The sequence below is a fragment of the Zophobas morio genome, unplaced genomic scaffold (assembly GCF_036711695.1).
Source record: "Zophobas morio isolate AGI-343-1 ecotype UQ-CSIRO unplaced genomic scaffold, CSIRO_AGI_Zmor_V1 ptg000044l, whole genome shotgun sequence".
NCBI lineage: Eukaryota > Metazoa > Arthropoda > Insecta > Coleoptera > Tenebrionidae > Zophobas > Zophobas morio.
In genome coordinates, this window is record NW_026972149.1 from 1,128,542 (window position 1) to 1,151,362 (window position 22,821).

The window sequence follows — 22,821 nt, forward strand, 5'->3', positions numbered from 1 at the left end:
TTCAAGTACATGATTCCACTTGACATTTAAAACATAGACAGCAACTCGAAGGCGGTAATTAGGACTACTGTTGTATGCTGTTCAAATTGCTATTGAACTTGATTTTTATTGAAATAAAAAACAAATTTCTCAAAACGTTATTACTTTAATTTCATTTATTTCCCGACGTTTCGAACATTGCATTATGTTCTTCTTCAGGGTTACATAGATTATTTAGCGGCTACAATAACTCTTAAGCCAAAATCGTGTGAATTTCTGGCTATCCTACATACGTAATTGTTGTAAACAACACGTACGTAAGTTAGTCCGTACATTTTATTCTAAAAATAAAATCTACGTGCACTTGGTATATACACGGAGTGTCAACATATAGGTACTTGATGATCATACGCGCGCAAATACAGAAATATAGCGACAGAAGCGAGCGACGCGTTATATATGTTTTATATAAGTAATAAATAGTTTAAATATGGACTCGATTACAACACTTCCTTAGCTTAGGCTCAGGAAGTAAAAAGATTCTAACTAGCAGCATAATTTAACTTACAGTTCTCACTTAGCAGAAAATGATAAGTATACTTCCATTTTTAAAACAGTGAATCGTTTCATTATTTAAGAAACAGAAACATAGCTATGATTTTCGGAAAAAATCGTAGTTGTTCAAGGGCAACGGGGTCATCGTTCTATGCTGCTCAACATGACATTAAATTTGCAATTTATTGTATGTGAGTATGTCCCACAATGGGCGAAATATCACGTTATGTGGTAATTAATATCCGATATTGTTCCCACGAGGGACATTTCTTTTGCGCATTGTAGGTCGAGTAATGACCGGTTTGTCGAAAAACCTTAATTTAACTAGAGAAGATTACATTAAATTATCTATAAAAGCAACAAACTTATTTTTAAGGACGCCACAGCACTGGTAGAGCGGACAACAAAATGAGCCAAGTGTGACAGTGACGTCAATTCGTTGAGCATTGAATCAATCTATGATCTTTGCATTTATCTAGATTTTAATTGTGTAAAGTGTCTATGTGTTGATCCTAGATTTAACGTAACGGAAAAAAGGTTGCTGTGTTGTCTGTTATCGATCTAGATTGTCATTCTTCAAACGTCATAAGTTGACAGGTCATTACTTTCATAATTAATAAAAACACAATGGAAACGTTTTAACAGCACAAAATTTATGACGACGTTTGTTTAGTTGAAATTTAAAGTGTTATAACATATATCTTTGTAAATAGGAGAAACTGTTTGTCTGTTTGAAGTTTTTTCCGACGAGGTAATCTCGGTCTTCCTTGCGGCGCAGTTAACATTTTACATAAATAAAGTGACGTCTACTAGTTTCTATAACAAGACTATAGAAGTACAGAATGCGAGAAAATAAATAATTAAAACATTTATTCTCAGAACAGTAATTACGTTAAATAATTAAAAGGTCGTCGCGAGTCAACGGGCATCTTCAGGTAGGGTCAAGAACCTAATTATGACATAAGATAATGTGGTGCATACATCACGGATAAGATTTATAAATTTCTTCAAAACCCATTGTGGTGCTATCCAAGAAAGTAATTCGGTTCTCATGGCCAATTAGAAGTTTTTCTGTCTAACCCAGAGCAATTGTCTTATGCACCAATCAAAGACACATTGCTCCCTCTTCCATCTAAAACGAGCATCAATATCACGCGTCTGGTTCATTCATTTTTTCCTCTTGCGGTACTTCCTATTTTTTCCTACAACTAATTGAGGCGGTGAGCAATCAGAGGCTCCCGGCGATATTTAATACAACCCTTGTACTCACCCTTATTCCTCTCAACGTATTTTACCACCTTCCATATGTGACAATACAAAAAATAGGGTTATTTATCTAACATATTAATAGCACACCTTCTGTTCGCTCATACAGTCGAAAAAATTGGAGTTTTTTAGGGACAGCTGTATGGTAAAATTAAACGCAAGAAGTGGAATAACTCTTTCGCTCTGATTCTAGTCACCCTTTAAAAACGAGGGTTCGTCTTAAGGGAATAAAAGACGCTTCAAAGAGAATAACCATGTGGTAAAATCGAACGGATTACCTACTGGGTGTATCCTCTTGATAAGAGTACTTACTATGGTAATTTCATTATCTAAGGATCGACACTTTGCGGTTTTAGAGTTGCCCGCCATTTTGGGAGTGAAGTTCTAAGTTGAGGTACGATTGCACTTACGTCACGTGTGTTTAATAATAGTAAGACGACATGTTGGGGTAGTAAATCTCTCTAGAAAATAATAATAATGCATGTTATTATGTAACTTATATGTTAAATTACAAGTGGAACTGATAACGACTGTTGTAGAAGATGAACCTCTTATTAAATACACAGAAAATGGATATTAATTACACCGTTGTAGTTGTAATGTCGTTTTTATCTTGTCAATCTGGTAATGTTTATTAAACTGCTACATGACGTCACAGTTACGAAACAGTTAGATTTAAAAACGAGTCAAAGCCCTTCGCGTTTCATTCAAGCGCAAATGTGGGCTAATTAATATGGTCTGTCATTAGCTGTTAACAGGAACGCCTCCCGTTAGGTCCCCAGCCGCACGAGTCAAAGACTGTCACTATATTATTAATCGAAAGGTGCAACTGTAAAAAATAGTAATATGGTACACAATAAGCCTGTCGGCGTAATCCGTATTCCAGACGATGCATAACTAATCGGCATTCAACTAGTGTTTTCTTAATTTCTGGTGGGTAATGAAAACTAATCTTTTGTTCCCAAATGCACAAATATCGTATGTCTAGCTATTGTAATTTGGTAGACATTCACAGCATTATTGTCTCAGTTAACAATACAGAGGGCAAGTGTTGGAGCTCTGACCGTCGGACGTGCCTAAAGAAGTCAACCGTACACATATTCGCGGTACCGTGACGCCGTCAAGAAGCCGGAAATTTACAAGATAATATCGCACCGATACTCTGCTCGCCTACGCGCATGCGTCACTCAATTTAAGTCGCTCGGGATAAATTAGCCACAACGTATTGGTTCGCACCACACCGGATACAGAAAGAATTAACCAAAAAAATGTTTCCTCCATTTCCTTCCAAGAGCTGCCGCAAAAAACCCTTGCTCAAATAAAAAAAAAACATTTGGAGACAGTGTCCACAAGTGTTAAAACTACAATAGGTATACGGCCTCAAATTACACTTTGCTGTCACTTGTAATCGACTCCATATGCCACATGTTATTTGACCTACATGTGAAAGGGTGGCTTTGACAGATGCATTAGAACACACCCCAGATTAGAAATTGCCCAAGTTAACTGTAATATAACGGGACGCCAGCTTTCACCAATCGCGTATTTCTGTTTACGTTGTTTTTTTTTTTTTTAGTTTTTTTTGAAAGACGCCGACATCTTAGGTGGCCATCATGAACAATCGAATCTCGCACCTGACGAGCGGGTGGCCCTTTCAAAACACTTACGTGATTGCTCACAATAGTATAATTTCATGTACACTCTCTCTACACAATGGATTATTTTGAGCCCCATATTGTTTTAGAGTAACCCGCCCTGTGGACAATGCGCTTGTTCGAAGAGGGCGCTCTCTGTGAAGCCAACATATGTGTAAATTGGGTACAGAAAAAACAAACTAACAAAACGCGGTTCCAGAGGTTGAAAAGATTGTTTTTTATTGACAACTCTGCGTGTGTGCGGAAGTAAAAAATCGAGCATGTGGCATTGTTTTGATGATGTTCATGAATTCAATTGCAGTTTTTTAGCGAGAACCTCCCGCATGGGCTCGAGACCAACCAGAGATTAAGCAGACTAGAATATCAAAGTATCAGAATTATGAAACGTGTTTCTTTTGCTTGCTTGTCTATTCTTTCTGTTTTTTACTTACCACCCAGTGGCAAAAATGACAACAATGAAAAACAGTTGTGAGGTTAGAAAATCTGGCAGTGTAGATTCATAAAACTGTCAATATTGACAAGACAAGTGAAATTTTATGGAAATATGTATTCGAAAAACCTTTATTATTTATAAAACACTGATTGATTTCTACGCAATTCTCTGTAAATCGTATATATAGTCATGACCCCTAGAGTATGAAAAAATAGATCTCCTGTTTCTGTTTGTTTGTCAATTGTCTGTAGTTTGTCTGTCTGTCTGTCTGTCTATCTGTCTGTTTATGTATGTTAGCACATTTGTTTCCAACTTAGAGGGAATAACAAGCTCAGAGAAGTTGCAAGGCCTGTGATGTTCACTCACATTAAAAAAGTGTATATTGTGTTCAGTAATGGGTGTCTGCATGAAATGTTTTTATTATTATTATTTTTTGTTGTTGTGGTTGTAGTTTTTTGGTTATTGTTGTTCCTGGAAGATAAATAATTTGGCGGGATGTTCGGTGGCCTTTTTCGGCGTTGCGTAGCGCCGCCACAGTTGGATAATTCAGCTAATTGCGAACATAGTGATCATTTCGATGTAGTAACCGAATAGTTGCATTGAAAGGTTAATATTAACGTTTACTAAAATAGAAATGCTACTCTATGAATCTAATTGTGAGGCAACATGCTGCAATAAAATTTCAGGTGATTGTTAGTCATCTTAAGGCGGATTTGAGCAGTGGATCGGCTTAGCATCATTCATCCTAGGTGTGATTCATCCGCGTACATCCTGAAATTACTAAAATTCTTGTGTGAGCTGCTCAACATATGTTTAAATTGGCATACTTCTTTCAGTGTTTACGTACACATCTCAACCGCCATTTTTTCTTGAAACAGGGCTCATTGGGTTATTGATGTTAGTGTTACGACGCCACTGACATCGGAAATAGGTGATTTATTAAATTAATCATTTCGGTCCTGATAAAATTTAATTACATAAACATTCACGCCGCAACTTTCATTTTAAGTACATCGCTATCTAAAAAGGATTACATAGCATAACGTACAGTACGGCTCCCCTTTCATTCACGCTTTCTTTAGTTCTATTTTACGAATCCCAAATCTTTATTTACATTAATTAAATGTAGGAAATATCCATCAAGTTAATTTGTGGATTTTCATTTAATAATAATAAACTTGCATCAAAGGAAGACCGTAAAAAATGATATATAATCTTCTTATATAACTTGCTAATTACGTCGTAACTACTTAAAACGAAGAACTTTTTTACAACTATAAATTAAAAGTAAACAAGTTATTGGATCCTACACAAATTGTTTAGCTAATTATACTTATTTTCAAACACCTACAATTTGCGGAAAAGCAACGGCAGAATCAGATGGAAATACCGCACGACCAACCAACTTAGAGCTCGCGGACGGCCATGGAACAAATGAACTGTGTCAGAAGTGGTTTCTACAAACATAAGGTTATGTTCTCACACCAGGTGTTACGACCAATGCCAAAAATATAACAACCAGGCTAGTAGCGAGTGTCGTCACTGTTTATGCACTTGTATAATATATCAATAACTTTCTTATACTCAATTTTTTAGATGACTCTATATAGCCTAAAATGAAAAGAAACCGTGGTACCAATGGAAATACAACTTATTTGTAACTACATATTTTCAAAAAAAAAAACAATACTGTCTACTAGTACAGTAACATGTCCTTCGTAAGTTTTTGAAAAAAACCCGGGGCGCCAACAGGCACAAAATTGAAATGTGACTATTGTTATTATGTATACAAATTTATACTTCGTTCCACTTAAAAAAATAGACCTTATTTAAATAATTTCATTTTTGAAGTTGGCAGGAAGTGGCCAAGTCGAGTTCCCTCTCGGTTATAAAAACTTCTCTAATGGCGAAAATGATGACATTAGCTTGGAGGAAACGCTGTAAAGGTTGTCCCTTCGCGTTTTAAGTGCTTAATTTATGTGGAGCACAACGACCCAGCAAACAAAAATTGTTAACTTTGGCCTTGTTGGCAACGGTAGTGTCTAATAGTGTTCAAATTACATTTAGTTGTTTTTGTTCATGTTTCGTTCCGCGACAACATGAATGGAGGACTTCTTGTCTTGTTGATGAGTTCGTATGTTAGTTGAAAACAAATGAACAATTTAAGTGCAGTAAATTGGCTCGTGTGCGCAGTCTCCCGGAAACCGGAAGTTTTGCGGATCAACCAACTGTAATATGGGTTTGTGTGCATTAGTTTACCTTGTCCAAAGATAAATATGAAAATATTACTACCTACGCATTTTTCTCGGGCACCTATAATAAAATCTCGTCGAGTTCCCACGAATTTATTAGGGGATCTCAATAGTAAACCCACTAATTTACATACCGCTTTTTCTAGCCCGCAAACAATGCAGATATCATGGCAAAAATCAACGTTTACGTGACCGTGACAGTGGCCACCGGATTTATTTCGCCCTTTTGTCCTGGACCCACTCATTATCTACGTTAAAACGACTTACACATGTCATTGGCCAGATTAGCAACAGCGCTGGATCATTTTCGGAACGTACACGTTGCAAAAACGATTATAGAATTACGATAGGAACTTTGTAAACTAACCGATTTGCAAATTGCGTTTTTTTGCCAAGACGCAGATAACAATTACGCGTCATACACATGGCACAGCCTGTAAACGCTCCTTTTGTTTTTGGCGGTTACTTGGTTTCTTTTTCCAAATGACCCTAATTTGTCAACCGTTTTCCTGTAAAAAACTTCCGCACAAAATCAACGTTCGAATTGGTTTTTAATGGACTTCCAAAAGTCGGCTAGCCACAAAACAAACCCACTTGATTCATCGATTTTTTTGACAATATTTTCAACAAGGAACAGTAGAATAGAACAGTTCCATAACCTGCGAATTATGATCGGGAGTTGTGGGGGCAGACGCTAACAGTTTTGTTCTTGCCGAAAATTCTCTTACACGATAAGTCTCAAAATTTTTCGAACACCTTCCGAGGTCTGGTGAAGGCTCCATAACGATGTTACTAACTAACATGTTTCAGACAGTCTAGGTGATCCAAATATTATATAGTATTAGGTACTTACAGTCTCGGGAAAAAATTAGTTTGAGCTAGAGATCTCTCTGAGTTTCTTGGACACATTCAGGTGGTCAAAATGTAGTTAGTTGTGATACGTTACTCACTTTGTTGTCTTTGATTAGTAGTACTTAGTGTTACAAGACTGAAAAGTTTGGTTACAATTATGACACATTTTAGTGCAATGTAGTTATCTGTGCAATTAAAGCTTGAAGACATATGCAATACGAAACTCTTTTAAAAACACAGTACAAGAATATCAAGAGGTTTGATATTAGTGATTCTGCCCGAAATGTCATTTCAAAACTGGAAACAAAAAAGTGTGTTATTATTGTTATTTGTGTACATATGTGTATTATTTTCATGGCGACTTTGCGGTGTCCTTGAGTCTGAGTGTGTGTAATAATCACGCTCGTTTGTGGCGGCGAGTGCAGAGTAATAAGGGTAGAAGAGGTGACCACATTTTCGAGCATTTGTTGGGCGCTGAGCATACGGTATTTGGTTGCAACTCATACGCAGAGGGGTAAATTGTCCCTTCGTAAAGATTGCGCGTTTTGAAATCAGTAAATGTACGTCTAGTTGCATAATCGCTTCATCGGTCAAAAATACGATGAACAATGGCCATAGGACATTGATTTTAAGAGGACAGGTGTCGCGCTATAGTTTACACCTGGTATGACGCCGGCTGCCTCGCTGCAAGCCTGGTGTTGGCCAGTGGCGGAGGTTTGACGTTCGCTGTGCTATCTATCAGCCAAATTCTGAGATAACATCTCGCCTGCTCCGAGCGCTTGCATCTCAAATTCGAAACAATTAGGGGCGAATTAATGAATGCAGCGCAAGCGCATCCCCTGCAGTCGATACCGTGCGAATTCGACTTGTGCAATTTTTCTCTCAAAAAATTTAATTAAATCGTTGTGCAATCGCAAAAACTCCAATTAGATTCAAAGAAAATCGAGAGAAAGTCCGCAATTCCAGTTTGTTTTTAAATTGTATGCAATTATTACGCAATTTGCCATCCGAACTTTAATTCTTTGCGACACCAGAGGATTCTCACCGCTGGTTCTTGCACCGAGACACGAACACCAAAAAACGCGAACAGCGATACAGAGTGTCACGTCCAGGTTATTCTACTTTTGTAGCGACAAATGGGTTAGCTACAATAAAATTTTTAAATGACAAAAATTTTGACGGAAGGTATGGAACTAGTACCTATTGTTAACGACCGTCTGTATTCTCTAGTTTATGTTCTGTTTGTTTGTAGTATACCGCTAAGCAAAATTTGTCTGTTCATCCCTAACAAAAATGTGATGACATCATCTCAAAACTATATAGTACAAAGTATATTTTTTTATTAACGTTTATTATTGTTGTAGGGGCATAGTTGTTTCAATTTATACATGTACTGGTAATGAATTAATGATTGTGGCGATTGCGAAAATAACATCCCAGCAACCTGTATTTCTACACAGTATTAATCAACCTGCACTTCTATTAGGTATTAATGACAAAATTATAGCAGCTCAGGCCTCCTTTATTTACAGTCCTGGTTATAGATTATATACCTATTTATTGACTTAGGATGTGAGAAATGGAAAAATCGAAGCAAAGAAAAGTTTCTAACCAGTTCTTTTCCAGAAGAAATTATGCGCGACTTTTTGCTCATTTGAAAAGAAATTAAGGACGTAAGTCGATCTTGTAATTGAATTACGGGTCCGAGAAAACCCTCGACTACTTTTTTAATTAATATTAATTTTTCTAAATGTGCAATATTATTAGCCATGCAAATGAAGAATCACATTACTGCCCAAACAACAGTTAGGTCAATTAATTTCGAGGCCTTTGTGGCGAATAAAACCGTTAACGTGTGAAAACTCGTCCACCTATGAAAAATATTTACGAATATAATAGAAAATACTTCGGATATGTAAGATGTTAGATATCTCCCATAATATGCAAGATATTCCGCAACCCAAGGTCGCCGAATCCTGTCAAACAGTTCGCAACAAAAGAATAGCTCTGCGCAAATAACAGCATTTTTGTCCTCGAATTTCCGCAGCCTCTTAAGACTCCCCGCCAAAATCAATATTTTCAGAAGCGCGTTATTTTAAAAGACAATAACACTTGAATCTCAAATGTCCCTTTATAAGAGCCTCGGGACGTGGCAACCGTCCAGGGAGATAACCTGGGGCCGTAATCCCAGATTTAATCGGATTTTCCCCTCGGTCTTAAAAACGACGACGAAAAAACGGTTTCCTTTCGCGGAGGCCACTAGTTTTTCCCAAAACTGCATCGGAACACCTCGGTTTGGGAAAATACTAGATACCGGGAACCTGTTGAACGATTTATGACGCATGCGGACTCCGAAACGGCATCAGTAGCACGTGGTTTGGCGCGTGCCACACTATTTCAACCAACATCTGCCGATCGACTTTTCTGTTACACTGTACTTTTGATCTGACAGGGACTGAAAGGGCCTTTGTCTTTCTGCCTTTGTGGAAACTCACGTATGGACCCAAGGGTCGGACAAAGCGCATCAACAAGTAGCTGTCAATTCGGGTTTATTTTTATTGACGTTATCTAACCACCATTTAATTTGATGATGCGGCTGCAGGGAGACAGCAAATGCACGCCAAAACAATTAAACGCACCCTCGCTCTATACAGTCACCCACATTTACACTAACCGAAAAAACCACCATTAACCCTGTCTATCGTTATTATTATTATTATTATTATTATTGTTCTTGGTCAAATTTCTGTTATTGTTCTTTGCTGTTGCTTATTACTTGTTCTCGTTTTGTTACCAGATAAAGCATACAAAAATCGGTACGCATTATTAGCGCTATTGAAGACTGAAAATTGCTTCAATTTTCCGCTGGTGCGGTGGTGTGATTTTGGCATTGACCTTCGCGTCGGAGTAATAATGGTGGTGATAATGATAAGTTGGCATAGGAGATCCTGGTTCGGATCGAGGTTCGCACAAGCCACTTGAGTCGCATCCATTCATTGTAGCAGAATGCAGTAGTTGTCGACCTTTAAATGTCATAAAAATGGTGTCTTCATAATATGCGGGTTGTAGCACAAAAGCATACTCTTAGTTGCATATCTTGTTTGCACGCACAAGTAACAAGTACTGCCGGTGATGCTATTATCAAAAATCAAATATGTGTTTGTATCAGCGTTGATTGAGTGCAGCTGTATCGAGTAGAACGAACAGATGTATAAGAAGGCAGCTGGATGGGCCAGCGTAAGCCGCTTCCTTACCTTTCCTCCTTGGCTTACTTACGTACCTTCGATCGAGCCTGGAGTAAGAAATAAAGATGCGATCGAATCGATGATCGCGTTAATCAGCATAAATCGCCTATTTACAATCGCGCGTCGCGTGAATGTCGCAAGTCGAACGGAACTCGAAAAGCGACGAAGATTTCGTGCGAGAAAAATTTGCGAGCTGGTGGATTTCGGGTCGGCTCGCGCCGATCTCTACATGTCATTCTTGTGACAGCTGCGAGTACCAAGAGCAAGATGTTTTTCTGAATTTCAAGTCGAGAAATCGCGGTTTTGATGACCTCTCGCATGCTAGATATCTCCAATTGAAACAAGATTTGAGTTGTTGCCAAGCTTTATTTAGTAATGAGAATGAAGCCAAAGAAAACAATGCGATTATGACAATGAAGTTCAATGTTTTTACGGTATCGCGGGTCATTATTTATAAATTGAGTAACTTAATTGGCGCGATTCTTGAATGGACTTTCCAAGTCGTACCGCGGTAGAGGAAAGAGGAAATTTTCTACTTTACGAAAGGGGGTGGCTAAGCGCCAATTATTTCCTGATATACTTGCATACAAGATGACTAATTGGAGTAATAGACGCAGGATATGTAATTTGGGTGATTAAACTCGACTGCTGCGTTACTGTCCTATAACTAAACGTCAGTAATTTCAGTTAATTATCCACTAAGTAAGTACTCATCTATCCTCGAGTCAAAAATCGTGATCAGCATTTCTGCGGCGCGTCTAGGGACATTTAAATCGTTTTCGCCAGAACAACATTAGGTACGACCATCAGTGACAGTGACGTACCACAGTGACGTCATGTCCATCTGCAAGTTCTTGTTGCAGTTGGCGAGAATATAAAATAATTCCCGGAAATGATACACAATCTGCCAATTTATCGGGAGCTTGATGGTGTAGGACCGGTCGTCTTGCATATATAAAAAGCTAAAGCAGGTGCTATAGACCCAAATTAAATAGATTTTAATTGATAAATCATGTGCATGTCGCTTCGGCTTACCCTGTCACGAACTGCCATTTGACCGTTCTCATTTCAAAAATTACACGCTTGTTACAAACCAGAAATAAAAGATACGATTATCGCACTTATTTATCATCGATATCGGTGATACCTGTTATGGACACGCCGATGGGTACTTATACTCGCAAAATATAACATGAAAAACGGAAGGTATTAATTTTAAAACAGTGCACTTGTTTTGATTATGGGTGTCTCTTGATGATAAATTATTTTAACTACGCATATTTGAAGGAAAAAATGTTCCTTATATAACAACTTCCTATTCTTTTTCTTAATAAAATTTTGTACATCGAACAAATGGCTACTTTTATGTTTTCTCAACGTTTCATGACCCGTAGAGTATGAAAAATAAATCTCCCGTTTCCGTCTGTCTGTCTGTTCGCCGTCTGTGTCTCCGAAACGACCAAACCGATTGTTGTCAGATTTTATATGTACTTATTTAGGAGTCAATACAGTATTTGTTATTATTAGTATTACCCTCTTTCTATCCAAACTGATGCACGTGTCTTTACAGCCATCACAAAATTTTGTAAGGAAGCACTCATTTAAAACATACACATAGCGCGCTTCTTTATCATTGCTTTAGTATTACATACATATCTTTATTTTAATTTATAGGGAGTATCATAAAAAAAAATGATTTCGCAAAATCAAATTTTATAACTTTTCGAAAAAGCGATATGTTATACTGTACAGGCAATCTTTTTCCAAAAATATACACGTCTACATTTTAAAAAAGGCGGCAAATCTAGACGCATAGTAATTTATAAAACTTAAATAGGACTGGAAACATTTAGGAATGTTTTCTGTTTGTGGAATTGTCTTAGGAATACTCATATTTATGTTGGTTTGTACTTTGTACGATAATACCTTCTGTCTAGCGTGGCAACAATTCTCTAACCATCTGCATTTGTATTCTTTATGACAGAATTATACCAATTAAAGCTTTTTCTATTCACAGTTCTCATTATAGATTATTACATTAATTAAGTTAATTATTTAACTTATCATATTAACCGTTTTAACAAAAAGTGATTCTTACACCTGTGATCCCTTATACATAGAGGTATAATAAGCAGCGGTTGTTTGAAACTGTCCACACACTACTTACTTTTTTTACACTTTATTTATTATAAACTTGAAATTTAGAAGCAAAAATATGTTAATATTGTTGTAGTAATTGTTATTATATGCAACGTCGAAAGTGAGTTCCCATTAGGTCTACTGAAAATTTGTACCTAGTGCTTACAATAGATAATGCACACATTGTAATAGTAATTTCAACGTATTCAGTCTGTCTGTGTGCCCGTGTGTGTGTGATTTTGTCCTAGTTTGACGTGGAGGAATGGTGAAAGTGCAATCCGAACACGGAGACGTTCGTACTGGTTATTCATCGAAGGTTCCCAAATAATGCAGAGGTCATAAAATGGTATTTTTTGAAAATAGTGGATTACAGTAAGAGACCCAGAAACAACATCGTGATGGCGATGAACAATCACACGGCGATATTTTTAGCCATTTGCCTGAAAACAATATGGATTGTAGTGGAAAGCAGTCTTTCACTGCAATTCGTGATTTTGCAGGACCGCCCCACGCGGCATCCATTGTATAGCAAACCGTGTAAATTTTATAGACTTTTAATTTAAGTAAAATTTCTCAAAATTGAAAGTAAAGTATTTTAATTTTCTTTGAATTTCTATCTTATGTAAGAAACAATCCATTATGCAAATGTCCATTGTTGCAATATTGTTTTCATTACTGTAGAGATTTAATTGTTGTTTACGTGCTATTTATTAAATAGTTTCTATATTAATAGCGCACCGAGGCGAATTTTGGGAAAACTGGAGCAAGATGAGTTTCTAGATGTCAAATGTCATGATGAGGCGCATTCTATTAATTACGGTTGCATTAATGTAGAAATGCTCGGATTGTAATTATGAAATTGAATGTTATACTTCCCACAGATGTGTTTTTGCACAAAACGAGCTTAGAAAGTAAAGTAGGTGTAAAACATCATTAATTCAGACCTGGGATGGGACCGATGCATTATGTTTCGTATAGAAAGGTAAATTCTTTGAAAACGTGAAAAGCATAGGGCACGTGTTCTTAAGTCCTTATTTTTCTTACAAAGCAGATGTTGCTCCACGGATACTCGTGAGAAAATCGAAGCAAAACATCTTGTTTTTCGGTGTCGCACGAAAGTCGACCTTATTTTATCAAAGTTTCATGGCCGGCGTGGATTGATTTGGGAAATTTTCTATTAGTTTGGACCAACTCCAAATCGCGTAAGTTACAATCACGCACATAAATAAAACTGCTTTGATAGAGCGTCACAACAATTAGATTCAAGCTGGCTCTAGATTGATTCCAAGGTGCACCTGGTGGATCCTACTTTCTTCCCCTCAAAAATGTGAAAGATTTTAAAATATGGGGCACCTGTTAAATCTAATAGATTTGGTACATCTTTTATTAGGGGCACCTGTTTGAATGCCAAAGAGTGCACTTCAATTAATTTGTCGATGTTTTTCAAAATACGAAATGAATTTATTCGGCTTTTAATTAAGTATTACCCCCAATAATGGCGGAGAATAATTAACCTTTTTACCTTTTTAAAATTTTAAACTAAAACAGTGTAGTGATACCTGCTAAATATGGAAGCAGGTGCTCAATACTGCTGCTTTTACGTCTACACCTGTCATTGTGGCAACCGATGGTGCAGATCAACACACGGTGTCGAATCATTGGGTCATGCAATACCTCGCATTTAAGATTATTCTCATTATTCCCAACTTTCCATTATACAATGTACCCAACTTTTAATACCAGTGCACTTAACACGTGGTAGGATACGAAAATGCACCTTTCCAGTTTCCGCTACCTTTTAATTATTTTATTAGACAGATTACCATAAAATTATCAGATTATAAAAAACGTATGACGTCGTCTCAGAATATTAAGTAACCTTGAAAAGTGAAGTAAAACATGTTTGTCTGTGTGTGCGCTTTAATAAGCATTCACATTATTCCTAAAAATAAATTTAGTAATTTCAGCAGGTTATTATTATTTCATCTTTATTGAAAAATATTGTTTGTGCTTCAGTAAATTTTTCATTTACGCGTGTTGAAAATTTATTAGACAATTAATCTGTATGACTACTGAACCAATTACTTTGGTAATTAATTTTATGAAACTGTATAACCGCCTGTGGAAATGTTGGCAACACTAACACTGATTTAACGATCAGAGAACATTAACAAAATTTTTATTCATTTCTTGCAGAAATTTGGTGAAGCAATGTCAAAAATTACTTTATATATATACCTTTATATATACTAATATGTTACCAAATCGTTAAAAATGTCTTAAAACCACAAAGTCTGGTTTTAAAATGCCTTAAAAATTGGACACAATACCAAAACAAATCAATATTTAATTATTTTTTAATGTAATAAATGGACAACAAAGATAATTCATAAATGAAAACATGCACATATTGTAAAGTTATGAAAAATTTAGATTGCTTTGATAGAAAGCGTGGGAAACTTAGAGCAATGTGCAAAGAATGGATTAACTTTTAGTCTGAAAATAATAGCAATAGTAATAATAATATTAATAATAAAATGAAACCCTTATTTTCTACCCAATTTTACCATCGATTGTTCAAAACGATTTACTGAAATTGTTCCATATTGTATACAATTTGTGTAAAGCACATGAAGTTGTTGATATTTTTTATGTGGCACCTTTTTATTTCTCGAGCATAAGCGAAGGAAGTATTGTAGTCGAGTACCTTTCGTGAGCCCTACAGTACGAAGAAATAGGTCTCCCGTTTCCGACTGTTTATCTGTCTGTCCGTCTGTCTGCCGTCTGTTTTTATTATCTCCGAAACTACTGAACTGATGGTGTGGCATGAATCACATACAACTTTTATAACTCTGAACTTAGCACGAATCCATTTAACGTCGCGTTAATTAAGTCCTACACGTTCACACGCAGAAATACTTGGCAGGTGTTGCAGTTAATATAGTTAGTATTAGGTTTAATAAGTCCAATACAATTCACGCAATTGTTTGTCGCTGTTCAATAAAGTCAAATAGAAAAATAACGAGGACACTAAACTTCACACCCTGGGGTCGATCAAGGTGACTGATTTGAGATAACAGACGGGGAAAACCACAGTATAGTTATGAAAAGATCCTGTATTGAGCACACAATATATTTCATACAACTGGTGGCCACAAAAAGAAAATATCACCTGGTTGTAGAACTGAAAGGGTTTTATTACACTTGTCAGATCACCATAAATCAAGAAATGTGGAGCGAATGGAGACCACAATACTTAAAGGATTTTAGTTGGGGCGAATTTGAATCATGTATCTGAATAAAGGGACTACAAGATAGCCAAAAGGAAGTAATAGAAATTGCGTTTGAAACTCCTCCAGACTCAACCAGAATCATTTGAAAATCACTAAAACTATGATCAAAGAGCTAAAAACTGTTTAGTTCAAATTTAATCCTATCTATTTTTACAGGATCTTCTCCTTCACGACAGCTTATTCCGTTTATAGGTGTGTCTATCGAGCAGAATCATCAACACGACCATCACTTATTAACACGAGAGGTCTTTAATGTGTGTTAACACCAGCACGACCAACAATAAACAAAAACAAATAATTATTGATTCCACTACATAGAGGGTGTATAGTGGGGGTCCTGGTCACCTTTTGGCGGGAAAATTTGAATTTCAACACACTTGGGCCCACACTATACAATTATTAATGTTATGCAAGTGAATAAATAAAATAATAATTTTGTGAAAAAGAAATTTAAAATACTTCCGTGTGATGATCTGAAAATAAAGAAACATAGATTAAAGAAGACCAAGTGTGGAAAATATGTCAACGAAACCCGGGGGTCACGGTCGAGGGCGGAGGTTTCCCGATACCTCTAGGGGTGTGGCCAGATGACATGCCTGGACGGTCGGGATGAAAATGATACCTTCACGCCACGGGGCTGGCACCTTCAACTCGGGCCGCGTCGCCTAGGAAACGCCGGGGTTACTCTCATCAGAGACGCGGTGGTCCCGCGGTTTCGTAGGCGGTTGGGGAAAGAACGGTGAAAATATAGTGTTTTTATTCTGAACACAACCTGGTACATCAGCAAGAAAAAGGAACTAACAAAAAATCAGTGTTTCTGTTTACTAGATTAAGCGGAGACGGGGAGAAAATGGTAAAAGAAATACTGAATAGTAAAAATTATAATAATAACCATCAAAATCAAGGCAAATTCATAAACCACAAGTATAGGAGTATGTGTGTGCCCAATTTTTTTGGTGGTTTTTGGGCATTTTTGTTTGTCTGGTCCAGAAACAACATACTGACATCAACTCTGTAGATTTTTTATAATTGATTTTCTTTTTTCTAAACTAGAAATTTGTGTTGCATGCGGAAACCGGAAAGTAATAATGCATGCTCGGAAGCCCGCCCTCTTCCATACCAACGTTAATTGGAACTTTTTACAAACGGTGCTTTGCGTTATAACTCATAATATACTCGACAGTTTTTGTCTTCTCAAACTTAATTACCTCTATTCAACTAATAACGACGTTATTGTCACTCATATCGTCATATCACATTGTTAATTGGGGGCAAGCCTGCCTATAACTCTGTAGTAATGCACAGAATAAATCTGGAATTTTTTAATGTTGATTAAATTAGAGTAAAAAATATATTTAAATTTTAATTAATCGAAATCACTCGATAAAATCTAATTGGGTCATATTAGAACTGAAAATTAATTACGTACATAAATTAACTATATAATCAAATTTTATAAATATACTAAGCTCACTTGACATACACTTAGTAAACTTTGCAACTCTATTATGACAGCAATGGATCCACAAAGCTTACAATAGCCAGTTTGACCTCTAAGCGTGGTTTGGCTTAAGCTGCTTAAGTCATAAAAGTTTTACTAGGTGTCAACTGAGTTTAGTATACTTGCATGACGCAATTTTTTTGCTTGTTGAATCTTTTTTCCAAAGCTAGATATATAGACTATGAAAACGTTGAAATGAAAGAAAACGTTAAATTACCTAGTAAAGAAACAACACTTTGTTTTTATGCATTATTGTTACTTAGTGTAAATAGCTCAGTAATTCGTCAGTGGTTTTTTTGAAATTTCATTTTTCGTTGTATATATAATTTGTTTTATTATTCAACTATATATACTTGTGAGCAATGCACGTAGGATATAACGGATATAGAGCTGAGTACTTGCACGTATGAATCACTTTTTTTTTAATTCCATGGTATATCGTTTGGTTTGTTCTTTTATTAGACTAGTGGAATCACATCATGGATAAAAAAATAAGTTTACTGTTTAAGGAACGTCGATGACGTCATATATTTGGTCTCCAGCAGAAAATTTCATGTTGTTGAAGTTAACCTAAATAAAAATTTAGGGCTGTATTTTTTTTATAGTTGTTTTCACATAATTGTTGGAGACTTGAAATTGTTATGATTCCCCTATAGTGGTGTCCTAGACCCGCATCTGTCCAGAATAAATTAGTCGGGCTATTTGTACTAAATGTCGCCGTCCTTAATTACAATAAATGGGGTTTATACTGTGTTAAATTTGCATAAACTAATTATTATTTATACCGTGTCTTATTTACAAAATAATTACATCTTCTGTATCTTGATAATCTGTTTCCGTTACACGTCCCTACGTCGAGTTAAGGGTGAAAGTCTTGGGGTGAAGTGTTTGTGTTGTAGATACCGGTAAAACGTAATGGTGACAGTTTAACATTCTTTAGTAGAATTAATGGCATTAGCGCCTATTGGAACAACTGCGTTAAAAAGAGTGAACTTGACATTGCGGAGGTCTAAATTTAGCAACAATTACGCAATTTTTTCTAAATAGATGTCGCTGTCACCTGATTTTTTGGTCGGTAACAAAATTTGCAATGTTAGTGGGAGCCTCTCACTTTTGCGCTTGTATTAATAGTGTTAAGATAAAATTAACTCAAATTACCAAACACCACGTATGACTTACCGAAAATTTTGCTTTTAGCATTTTAACGCAAAATCGTGTGTTTTCACTTAAAAACAATACACTCAGTAGTGTTTCCACATACCGGGATCGTCAGTATTTTGAACAGAACCCCACTGCCACTCATGTTTAGCACTGTGATTTTCGCCAGAGGAACTGGACTAGTCCCACCGCACTGAACCCAATACCGTTCATTTTCGGTTAACACTTTGAAGATTCTCAAGGGTTAAAAATTTTCAGCGATTTATATTTAACGAATTACAAACTCGACCTCTTCTAAGTGAGATATAAATATATCGTGTCTGTTTTCTGTACTACTTGTTTTGCTTCATCAAAATTATTCTATTTCAGGTGTCAGTCCGGTCCGATTTAGCACTCACCTAATTGAAACCATTGATTGATTCTTGTTTTAATTAGTATTAGTTAACACTTCCGCTGATGGTTTACGCGCTGGCGAACGATGCCCAGCAACCGCAGATTCCTGTTTTTCGAAATGGAAATTACACAAAAAATTTCATATGTTTATTCATCTGACAGTTTTACATTCATGAAGTTGTCGCGAAATCTACTGAACGAACACATTTAGTGCGTCGCCAGGGAATACTGGTGCCGATCGACAGTGGCGGGAGGCATCGCGACGCTTGTGGCGGCCTGAGACACTGGACGGATTTAGATTTCTTAGCGCTACTCTCATGTTTAAGTGAATTCCGTCTCGGAGCACTGAGTCTATGAACTCTCAAGAGCCTCCAAATAAAGGAGCCGCCAGTTGATCGATAATGTACACACATTTACAAATGATTCGACGCATTGTTTCTTCCACAGGATGTACACCCACAACCGCCGCAGCAAAACCCACACGCGAAAACGTCACACACGCATATTGCTGTTTTTCCCGCAGCCACAACAAATTTTTTCCCACCTGATATATTATTTGTTTCGTTTTTATATCAAGTAAATTTACCATTGTCATTATTACTATTAGTTTTTCAAAGCAATTTCTTAAACAAGTAAACAAGCGAGTCTCAGGAATGAAAGAAATTCTGTAGACATAGAATCATATACAGGCGTTTCATATAAAAATATTGAAATTCTGCACACGTCATTGTTTTTGGCTTGCATAAGCTTCCCCGATCAAGCTAAAAGCAATGGAGTTTACAGAATTTTAATATTTCTATCAGTTGTTAATGAAAATTTGGTCAAAATGGCAAAGGTGAATGAAGTAGTGTTAAGCAAGAGTGAATGGGTAACTATCGGGGAGTTTCGGAACCCTAAAAGTCAACCCACTTAATCCCGCTCTGTTTGCTGTTCACGTAGTTAGATCTAGATGCAACGATAAAAAGAGGATACGTCCTATAGTAACTGTAGCGGGAATGACAGCCTTTTGTAGACAAAAGTTGAACTAAATGTTGATGAAATGGATAGATGTAGAACAAATATTAACAACAATAAAATAAATTGAGTATTAATGTTTTCAATTTTGTCATTATTTGGCATTGATATCTTTGTTATTGTTTTTTCTGTAATTGCTGATTGCATATTAAAAAAAAAAAATTAAATTGGACGAAGTCGCCTCTGGGCTGTGTAAAAATTGTCAGACGTGAACAGATAAAATGAACACCCTGTATAGTACTTGTAATTTAACACAAATAGCCTTAACACTTATCAACCTGTAGACGTGACGGCGAAACACAAAGTAGACTAAAACATGTTTTCTACGAATTGCAATAACCGGATGACAATGCCGACGGTTCAGACATTTTTATTGCTCTGACTTCCGTTTATTAAATAAAACACTACATTTTATTTGGTTTTTGGATGCTGTAATTCACGTTTGGTTAATTATAATTTCTGTAGATTTAGAGGAGCATCTCCTAGCTACGGCCTTATGAAATATCGAGAAAATCTGAAAGTGCCAAATTGCCATTACTGTACGTCCTTAGGTTATCCTCGATCAGAAAAACAACTTGAAAGTGTTTATGTTTATTGTTTATACATCGGAAGAATGTCACGTAGAAATAAGTACGATTTGAATGAGTTCGTCCCCTCAAAACAGAGGATCAAAACAATTAACCAGTAAGCTACAATCGACAAAATGTTCTGAATATCATTGTTATAATTCTTACTAAATAAAGACGTTTGTATTTTCACATTTTCGGGAAAATGGGGAGACTCGTTTTTAATTTGATTAATAGAGAATTTAGGAATTGAACTCGTTACTATGCAAATTTACAATTTACACCTTTTAAATTTAACCAGTTTTTACAAGATTAATAGAAGCAAAATAAGTCTTATCTTAGCAAGTACTAGCCCCGCCCACCCGCCCCTTATTTTCTCAGAGGGTAGGTTATTTGCCAAAATAAGTCTTATCTTAGCAAGTCCTAGCCCCGCCCACCCGCCCTCTATTTTCTTACAAGGTATATCATTTTCCAAAATGCTAGTATTTGTTAAGATAAGACTGATTTTTGCACATGACATAATCCTCTCAAAAAATAGGGGGTGGGCGGGCGGGGATAAGATTTGCTAAGATAAAACTGATTTTGGCAGATGCTATACCCGCTCAGAAAATAGAGGGCGGGTGGGCGGGGCTAGTCCTTGCTAAGATAAAACAAATTTTGGCAAATGACATATCCTCTGAGAAAATAGGGGGCAAATCTAAAAAATTGGTCGAAAGTTGTTTAGTCAGAACTTCCCCCGCTGCTGAAATACAATGATAATTTTTTTGAGTCACCCTGTATACGCAAATCCAAAAAAGATATGAATGGAATGATAAATCACAAGTACAGATTCATCATATTTTGTACATTTTAGGGTGACGTCACCAATTTTCTAAGGGGATGAGCAAATACATTTTGATTAAAAATTTACCATGCTTATGATAACTTTAAAACATCTCCAAAATTTCAAAGCATTCGGGATTCAAAATTAAATTGCAAAATGTTTTATAATTTTGATTTTTTTTCCAAAAATCTGGACATTTCGGGTAAAAACTCTGTTCGGAGTCATAAACTACATGTTTAAGACTATGTTATTTGATACAATTTAAAACCAATTTACTATGTGCAATATTGAAGTGAAGTCATCACATTGTTAGTGGGGACGACTAGACAAATTTTGGTTGGCGTTTCACCATCTATACGATATTCCTAATATAAATACAAAATTTGACAACAATCGACCCAGTACTTTCGGAGATTATCTGTCTAATAAAAATCCGGGACGGCAGACAGACGGACAGGCAGACAGATGGACAGACAGACAGAAAAAGGAGACCCAAAGTCATTTAATAGATTCTCTATTAACTAACCTTGAAGGAGACCTATTTCTTCGCCCTGTAAACCGTCCGACAAATCCCGGTTCCTTGATTATAAATTTTAATTTTACGATTTTCGTTTAGTCAAAACATGTATATAAACTAAAAATTAGTGGCGTAAATTACACCCGCACAGCCAGCGGACAGTTTGAAATACATATACTTAAGGCAGATAACGGGAAAAATGTAGATATTCTCAACTTTTCGTACATGCTTAACTTCGACAGTTTATGTTTATACGTCAAAAATGAAATTTGTTTGATATTTTCTCCTTAACACAGCAACACAGAGAGAACTAATTAATTAACTAAGTCCACTTGGTTTCTTCCCTAAAAAAACTGGATGTCTAGCGTAAACACTAAAATTTGACGACAAAAATTGTAAGATGACGTCCTGATTTTTGCAGCGAGATTTTACGTAGGTTTTGCAATTTCAAAGTTAAATTGTAAAATGTTGTTATAAAATTTAGATTTTTTTTTCCAAAAATCTGGATCACTAGGGTAAAAAGTATCTAGTATTTACCTTACGTACGATAACCTTAAAAAGTTTGCAAGATTTTGGAGCATTAGGGTTTGCAGTTTCATTGTTCAGGTTCTGGTTAGCGTTTTACCATCTACACGATATTCTTAATACACGTTTATGAGATTTGACAACAATCAGTCCAGTAGTTTAGATCATCCGTTTAATAAAAATCCGGATAGACGGCAGATAGACAGACAGACATACGGAAATGGGACACCTATTTTTGCGTATTCTAGGGACCATGAAACGTTGAGAAAACATGAAACGTGCCAGTCGTTCGATGGACTCGATTACAACACTACCTTAGTTTACTTACACTCGGGAAGTAAAAATCCAATTTCTTATATAAATTATCCAAGTTGTTTCCGAGTTTTACTAGTTTTCTCGAGGTTTCATGGTCTCTAGAGTACGAAAAAATAGGTACCCCGTTTCCGTCTATCTGTCTGTAGTCTGTGTGAATTTTATTAGAGAGATAAATTTGAAACTACTGGACCGATCGTCCTCAAATTGTATATGTATTTTAGAAGGATTGTGTAGGTAGTAAACAAATTATAAATGTTACTGATTTAGTGCAAAATCTAACTTTTGAAAGGCCGAACTTTTATTTCATTTGAAAGTATGTATATAAAATTCCACTCCTGCT

At 36.2% G+C, this 22,821-nt stretch overlaps 1 protein-coding gene across 1 annotated transcript in view; it reads right to left on the bottom strand.

Annotated features, from left to right (window-relative positions):
- The window catches only part of LOC135141406 (neurogenic locus protein delta), a 75,429-nt gene extending 56,518 nt beyond the window's left edge, over nt 1-18,911 (bottom strand). The window contains exon 1 of the mRNA XM_064072474.1: nt 18,350-18,911. The gene's annotated coding sequence lies outside the window, so the exon portion shown is untranslated. The remainder of the gene's footprint in view (nt 1-18,349) is intronic.
- Between the last annotated feature and the right edge of the window lie 3,910 nt (nt 18,912-22,821).